The sequence below is a fragment of the Chenopodium album genome, chromosome 23 (genome assembly GCF_948465745.1).
Source record: "Chenopodium album chromosome 23, dcCheAlbu1.1, whole genome shotgun sequence".
NCBI classification, from domain to species: domain Eukaryota; kingdom Viridiplantae; phylum Streptophyta; class Magnoliopsida; order Caryophyllales; family Amaranthaceae; genus Chenopodium; species Chenopodium album.
Window position 1 is genome coordinate 19,184,528 of NC_137856.1, and position 9,012 is coordinate 19,193,539.

Consider the following 9,012-nt stretch of genomic DNA (forward strand, 5'->3'; position numbering starts at 1 on the left):
CCGCACACAAGGCGCACACATATCCCTGTTTTGGCTCTGCTTCTGCTGCTGTCTTGTGTGGGTTCTCCCAGGGCTTCGCGCCCGCACATAACAAAGGCGTGCGCCCGCACGCAAAGCGTGCACAAGGCGCACACAACCTTCTTTTTGAGTTCTGTTCTTGAAGCCTTCCTGCGCGGGTTCTCACAGTGATGCGCGCCCGCACACAGGGGATTTTGGGGGTGAATTGCTCTTCTTCCAATGCCTTGATTCCTACAAAACAAGAACAAAGAAAACAAGGAGAAAGGCAAACAAAGAAAAGGAGAACAAAAGGCAGAGAAAAAGGGGACAAACAAGCTACAAATGGGAGGGAAAACCCGTAAAAAGAACACTAAATTGTGGCATAAATGCCACTCATCAGTTTGTCTTAGTGCTTTCTATGTTTAGGCAGTTACAAATAAATATATTTGACATGATTCAAGCTTTTATAAGTTCAGTAGAAAGAGCATGCAGAAAATGGGAACGCTTCTTCCCATTTGGGTCGAATTTGCTTGATTTTGGTTCTACAACACCTTAAAACCTGATTACATGCTTTGTTTTTGAGAATTCTTTTTTTAGGAAGTTATAAATACATATATTTGACATGAATCAAGCCTTTTCAAGTTCATTAGAAAGAGCATGTAAAAAATGGGAACACTTCTTCCCATTATGCCCGAATTTGCTTGATTTCGGTTCTATTAGACCTTAAAACCTTATAACTTGCTTTGTCTTAGTGATCCCTATGCTTAGGCATTTACTAATACATATAAGTGACATGACTCAAGCCTTTTCAAGTTCATTAGAAAGAGCATGTAGAAAATGGGAATGCTTCTTCCCATTTCGGCCGAATTTGCTTGATTTTGGCTCTACACGACCTTAAAACCTTATGACTTGATTTGTTTTTGTGATTTATAAATACATATATTTGACATAAATCAAGCCTATTCAAGTTTATTAAAAAAAGCATGTAGAAAAAGGGAATGCTTCTTACTATTTTACTTGAATTTTCTTGATTTCAGTTCTACAAGACCTAAAAACCTTATAAATTTCTTTGTTTTTGTGATTTCTATGCTTATGCAGTTATAAATATATATATTTCACATGATCCAAACAATTATAATTTCATTAGAAAGAGCATGTAGAATTTGGGAATGCTTCTTACTATTTTGCCCGAATTTGCTTGATTTTGGTTCTACAAGACCTTAAAACCTCATAACTTGCTTTGTTTTTCTGATTTATTTTCTTATGGAGTTATAAATACATATATTTAACATGATCCAGGCATTTATAAGTTCATTAGAAAGAGCATGTAGAAAATGGGAACGTTTCTTCCTATTTTGCCTGAATTTATAAACTTTTGCTTTTTTATTTATTTGCTTAGGCAGTCATAAATATGTATATTTGACATGATTCAAGAATTTATAATTTCATTAGAAATAACATGTAGAAAATGGGAGTGCTTCTTACTATTTTGCCCGAATCTGCTTGATATTGGTTCCAAAAGACCTTAAAACCTTAGTAAATGCTTTTGTTTTTGTGATTTATTTTCTTAGGCAGTTATAAATACATATATTTGACATAAATCAATCCTTTTCAAGTTCATTAGAAAGAGCATGTAGAAAATGGGAACGTTTCTTCTCATTTTGCCTGAATTTGTTTGATTTCGGTTTTACCAGACCTTACAACCTTATAAATTGCTTTCTCTTTGTTATTTATTTGCTTAGGAAGTTAAAAATACATATAATTGATATGATTCAAGCCTTTATAATTTCATTAAAAAGAGCATGTAGAAAACGGGAATGCTTCTTCCCATTTTGGACGAATTTGCTAAATTTTGGTTCTACAATACCTTAAAACCTTATAACATGTTTTTTTGTGATTTCTTTTCTTAGGAAGTTATAAATACATATATTAGACATGAATCAAGCCTTTTAGAGTTCATTAGAAAGCGCGTGTAGAAAATAAGAACGCTTCTTCTTATTTTGCCTGAATTTGCATGATTTTGATTCTTCCAGACCTTAAAACCTTATAAATTTCTTTGTTTTTGTTATTTCTATGATTAGGAATTATAAATACATATATTTAATATTATTCAAGTTTTTTTTAGATCATTAGAAAGAGCATGTAGAAAATGGGAATGTTTCATACTATTTTGCCCGAATTTGCTTGATTTTGGTTCTACAAGACCTTAAAACCTTATAACTATCTTTTTTTTTGTGATTTCTTTTGTTAGACATTTATAAATACATATATTTGACATAAATCAAGCCTTTTCAAATTCAATAGAAAGAGCATGTTAAAAATGGGTACGCTTTTTCCATTTTGCCCGAATTTGTTTGATTTTGGTTCTACAACACCTTAAAACCTTATATATTGCTTTGTTTTTTTGATTTATATGCTTAGACAATGATAAATACATATGTTTGATATGATTCAAGAATTTATAAGTTCATTAGAAAGAGCATGTAGAAAATGGGAAGGCTTCATTCTATTTTGCCCGAATTTGTTTGATTTTGGTTCTACAAGACCTTAAAACCTTGTAACTTGCTTTTTTTTGGTGATTTATTTTGTTAGGAAGTTATAAATACATATATTTGACATGAATCAAGCTTTTTCAAGTTTATTAAAAAGAGCATGTAGAAAAAGGGAATGCTTCTTACTATTTTGCCCGAATTTGCTTGATTTCGGTTCTAGAAGACCTTAAAACCTTATAACTTGCTTTTTTTTTTGTGATTTCTATGCTTATGCATTTAAAAATACATGTATTTCACATGATTCAAAAAATCTTAAGTTCATTAGAAAGAGCATGTAGAATTTGGGAATGCTTCTTACTATTTTGCCCGAATTTGCTTAATTTTGGTTCTACAAGACCTTAAAACCTCATAAGTTGCTTTGTTTTTGTGATTTATTTACTTATGGAGTTATAAATCCATATATTTAACATGATCCAAGCATTTAAAAGTTCATTAAAAAGATCATGTAGAAAATGGGAACGTTTCTTCCCATTTTGCCCGAATTTGCTTGATTTTGGTTATACAAGACCTTAAAACCTTATAACTTGCTTTTGCTTTGTTATTTATTTGCTTAGGAAGTCATAAATATGTATATTTGACATGATTCAAGAATTTATAATTTCATTAGAAAGAGCATGTAGAAAATGGGAATGTTATTACTATTTTGCCCGAATTTGCTTTATTTTGGTTCTACAAGACCTTAAAACCTTATGAATTGCTTTGTTTTTTTGATTTCTTTTGTGAGGCTGTAATGAATACGTATATTTTACATGAATCTAGCCTTTTTAAGTTCATTAGAAAGAGCATGTAGAAAATGGGAATACTTCTTCCCATTTTGGCCGAATTTGCTTGATTTTGGCTCTAGCAGACCTTAAAACCTTATGATATGCTTTATTTTTGTGATTTATTTTCTTATGAAGTTTTTAATACATATATTTGACATGAATGAAGCCTTTTCAAGTTCATTAGAAAGAGCATGTAGAAAATGGGAACGCTTCTTCTCATTTTGCCCGAATTTGCTTGATTTCGGTTCTACCAGACTTTAAAACCTTATAACTTGCTGTGTCTTAGTGATTTCTATGCATAGGTAGTTACAAATATATATATTTGACATGATTAAAGCCTTTATAAGTTCATTAGAAAGAGCATGTAGAAAATGATTTGGCCGAATTTGCTTGATTTTGTTTCTACAGGACCTTAAACCCTTATAACATTCTTTGTTTTTGTGATTTCATTTTTTAGGAATTTGTAAATACATATATTTTACATGAATCAAGCCTTTTGAAGTTCATTAGAAAGAGCATGTAGAAAATGGGAACGCTTATTCCCATTTTGCCCGAATTTGCTTGATTTCGGTTCTACTAGACCTTAGAACCATATAACTTGCTTTGTCTTATTGATTTCTATGCTTAGGCAGTTACTAATACATATATTTGACATGATTCAAGCCTTTATAATGTAGAAAATGGGAACGCTTTTTACCATTTGGGTCGAATTTGGTTTATTTTGGTTCTACAAGACCTTAAAACCTTATAAAATCCTTTGTTTTTGTGATTTCTTTTGTTAGGCAGTTACAAATACGTATATTTGACATGAATCAATCCTTTTCAAGTTCATTAGAAAGTGCATGTAGAAAATGGGTGCTTCTTCCTATTTTGCTCGAATTTGCTTGATTTCGGTACTACCAGTCCATAAAACCTTATAACTTGCTTTGTTTTTGTTATTTCTATGATTAGGAATTATAAATACATATATTTAACATTATTCAAGTTTTTTTAAGTTTATTAGAAAAAGAATATAGAAAATGGGAATGCTTCTTACCATTTTGCCCGAATTTGCTTAATTTTGGTCCTACAAGACCTTAAAACCTTATAACTTGCTTTGTTTTTGTGATTTCTTTTGTTAGGCAGTTATAAATACATATATTTGACATGAATCAAGCCTTTTCAAGTTCATTAGAAAGAGCATGTTGAAAATGGGTACGCGTTTTCCGATTTTGCCCGAATTTGCTTGCTTTTGGTTCTACAACACCTTAAAACCTTATAACTTCCTTTGTTTTGTTATTTAAATCCTTAGAAAATTATAAATACATATTTATTTGATATTATTCAAGAATTTATAAGTTCATTAGAAAGGGCATGTAGAAAATGGAGAGGCTTCTTAATATTTTGCCCGAATTTGCTTGATTTTGGTTTTACAAGACCTTAAAACTTTATAACTTGCTTTGTTTTTGTGATTAATTTTGTTAGGAATTTATAAATACATATATTTGACATGAATCAAGCCTTTTCAATTTTATTGAAAAGAGCATGTAGAAAACGGGAATGCTTCTTACTATTTTGCCCAAATTTGCTTGATTTTAGTTCTACAAGACCTAAAAACCTTATAACTTGCTTTGTTTTTGTGATTTCTATGCTTATGCATTTATAAATACATATATTTCACATGATTCAATCAATTATAAGTTCATTAGAAAGAGCATGTAGAATTTGGGAATGCTACTTACTATTTTGCCCGAATTTGCTTGATTTTTGTTCTGCAAGATCTTAAAACCTCATAACTTGCTTTGTTTTTGTGATTTATTTTCTTATGGAGTTATAAATACATATATTTGAAATGATACAAGAATTTATAACTTCATTAGAAAGACCATGTAGAAAATGGGAACGTTTCTTCCCATTTTGCCCGAATTTGCTTGATTTTGGCTCTACAAGACCTTAAAACCTTATAACTTGCTTTTTCTTTGTCATTTATTTTCTTAGGCAGCTATAAATATGTATTTTTGACATCATTCAAGAATTTATAATTTCATTAGAAAGAGAATGTAGAAAATGGGAATGTTTCTTACTATTTTGCCCGAATTTGCTTGATTTTGGCTCTACAAGACCTTAAAACCTTATGACATGCTTTATTTTTGTGATTTATTTTCTTAGGAAGTTATAAATACATATATTTGACATGAATCAAGCCTTTTCAAGTTCATTAGAAAGAGCGTGTAGAAAATGGGAACGCTTCGTCTCATTTTGCCCGAATTTGCTTGATTTCGGTTCTACCAGATCTTAAAACCTTATAACTTGGTTTGTCTTAGTGATTTATATGCTTAGGCAGTCACAAATATATATATATGACATGATTCAAGACTTTATAAGTTCAGTAGAAAGAGCATGTAGAAAATGGGAATGCTTCTTCCCGTTTGGGTCGAATTTGCTTGATTTTGGTTCTACAACACCTTAAAGCCTTATAACATGCTTTGTTTTTGAGATTTTTTTTTAGGAAATTATAAATAAATATGCTTGACATGAATCAAGCCTTTTCAAGTTCATTAGAAAGAGTATGTAAAAAATGGGAACACTTCTTCCCATTATGGCCTAATTTGCTTGGTATCGGTTCTATTAGACCTTAAAACCATATAACTTGCTTTGTCTTAGTGATTTCTATGCTTAGGCATTTACTAATACATATAAGTGACATGGCTCAAGCCTTTTCAAGTTCACTAGAAAGAGCATGTAGAAAATGGGAATGCTTCTTCCCATTTCGGCCGAATTTGCTTGATTTTGGCTCTACAAGACCATAAAACCTTATGACTTGATTTGTTTTTGTGATTTATTCGGTTAGGAAGTTATAATACATATTTTTGACATAAATCAAGCCTATTCAAGTTTATTAAAAAGAGCATGTAGAAAAAGGGAATGCTTCTTACTATTTTACCCAAATTTTGTTGATTTCAGTTCTACAAGACCTAAAAACCTTGTAACTTTCTTTCTTTTGTGATTTTTATGCTTATGCAGTTATAAATAGATATATTTCACATGATTCAAACAATTATAATTTCATTAGAAAGAGCATGTAGAATTTGGGAATGCTTCTTACTATTTTGCCCGAATTTATCTGATTTTGGTTCTACAAGACCTTAAAACATCATAACTTGCTTTGTTTTTGTGATTTATTTTCTTATGGAGTTATAAATAAATATATTTGACATGATCCAGGCATTTATAAGTTCATTAGAAAGAGCATGTAGAAAATGGGAACTACAAGACCTTAAAACCTTGTTTAATCCTTTGTTTTGGTGATTTATTTTTTTATGAAGTTATAAATACATATATTTGACATGACTCAAGCCTTTTCATGTTCATTAGAAAGAGCATGTTGAAAATGGGAATGCTTCTTCCCATTTTGCTCGAATTTGCTTCATTTCGGTTCTACAAGACCTTAAAACCTTATAACTTGTTTAATTTTTGAGTGTTCTATGCTTAGACAGTTATAAATACATATATTTGACATGATTCAAGCATTTATAAGTTCATTAAAAAGAGCATGTAGAAAATGGGAATGGTTCTTACTATTTTGTCCGAATTTGCTTGATTTCTGTTCTACCAGACCTTTGAACCTTATAACTTGCTTTGTCTTAGTGATTTCTATGCTTAGGAAGTTACTAATACATATATGTGACATGACTCAAGCCTTTTCAAGTTCATTAGAAAGAGCATGTAGATAATGGGAATGCTTCTTTCCATTTCGGCCGAATTTGCTTGATTTTGGCTCTCCAAGACCTTAAAACCTTATGACTTGTTTTTTTTTTGTGATTTATTCTGTTAGGAAGTAATAAATACATATATTTGACATAAATAAAGCCTATTTAAGTTTATTAAAAAGAGCATGTAGAAAAAGGGAATGCTTCTTTCCATTTCGGCCGAATTTGCTTGATTTTGGCTCTCCAAGACCTTAAAACCTTATGACTTGTTTTTTTTTGTGATTTATTCTGTTAGAAAGTAATAAATACATATATTTGACATAAATAAAGCCTATTTAATTTTATTAAAAAGAGCATGTAGAAAAAGGGAATGCTTCTTACTATTTTACCCGAATTTGCTTGATTTCAGTTCTACAAGACCTAAAAACCTTATAACATTCTTTGTTTTTGTGATTTCTATGCTTATGCAGTTATAAATAGATATTTTTCACATGATTCAAACAATTATAAGTTCATTAGAAAGAGAATGTTGAATTTGGGAATGCTTCTTACTATTTTGCCCGAATTTGCTTGATTTTGGTTCTACAAGACCTTAAAACCTCATAACTTGCTTTGTTTTTGTGATTTATTTTCTTATGGATTTATAAAATACACATATTTAACATGATCCAAGCATTTATAAGTACATTAGAAAGAGCATTGATGAGTGACATTTATGGCACTCATTTGGTCCCTTTTTGGATGAATTTCATTCCATTTTATGACTCCTTTCTTTAGTTTTCCCTTAGTTTTATTCTTGTTTTCTTCATTTTATACTTTTTGTAGTTAGTTTCTCTATTTTGTGCATTTTCTAGTTTTCTTGTTATTTTTCCCTTTTATTTGCTTTTTCTCCTTTGTTTGTAGGTTGTGATTGATTGTCCAAGGATTCCCGAGCTTCCTCTCCATGATCTTTCATTGTTTTCATGCCTAAAGCTTGTGCAAGAAGTCTCAAGTCAAAAGAGGGATCAAATGGGCATGCTTCAAGGCCTTGTATATGCCTTTCTCATGGCTCATTTTCTTCAAGATTTCCAAGGAAGTTTCTGCCTACCTTGTCCTCCATCATCATCATCTAGGATGTGTGCACCCCATGAGCTAGGACGAAGAGAAGAAGAGGAGGTTGCCAGTTTGTGCGGGCGCACATGGGGAGTGTGCGGCCGCACATATGTCGTGTGCGGCCGCACACCTGGTGCGTGCGGGCGCACCAATCTGGGTGTGTCCCGTGCGCACTTCTCTCTCTCCTCCGAGCGCCCGCACCTGCATGGGTCTATTCTTGGACGTCAAAACCGACCTTCTCCTTTGTATATATAGTTATTTCCTTCTATTTTCGTAGTGACAAGTCATAATAGAATTAGATCATATTCTTAGCTTAGTTGAGAGCTTCTCTCTCTAGATTTAGGGGTTAGTTTTAGGAGTAGATTTTAGAGAGAGAAAGTGAAGAATTTCAATGGTGATTGAGAGATTGAAGATCCAATGGTGACAATTGTATTGGAGATCTACTCTATTATCAATGAGCATTTCTAAACTCTATCTCATTTATTGTTTTGTTTAGTATTCATGTTTAGATTGTTGATTTTGATTGTGTTTTGATGATTTGATGATTAATGTTTGATTAGAGTATTTGGTCTTCTTTGATTGTAGATTGTTGATTACTTTAGTTGTTTGTTGAATTGATGATGTTGCTAGAGTAGTTGTTTGGTTAGGGATTTGGTGAAGCTTGTATAATGTAATGAATTGATGTAGATTAGGGATTTTGATGGAGTTGATGATGTGATTAAATTGGTTAATTGATTATGTGCATGTGTGTGTTTGATTTAGGCTTGATCACCCTTGTTATTCACACTAGATTGCATTGTAAGTTCACATTGATACAGACCATTGATTTGTGGCTTGCATTTACACGATTGAGGTGTCTTGTGATGTTTCCTAGCTAGAGTTTATCGTAGTTGACGCTAGTTAGACCTCTAGGAGAAT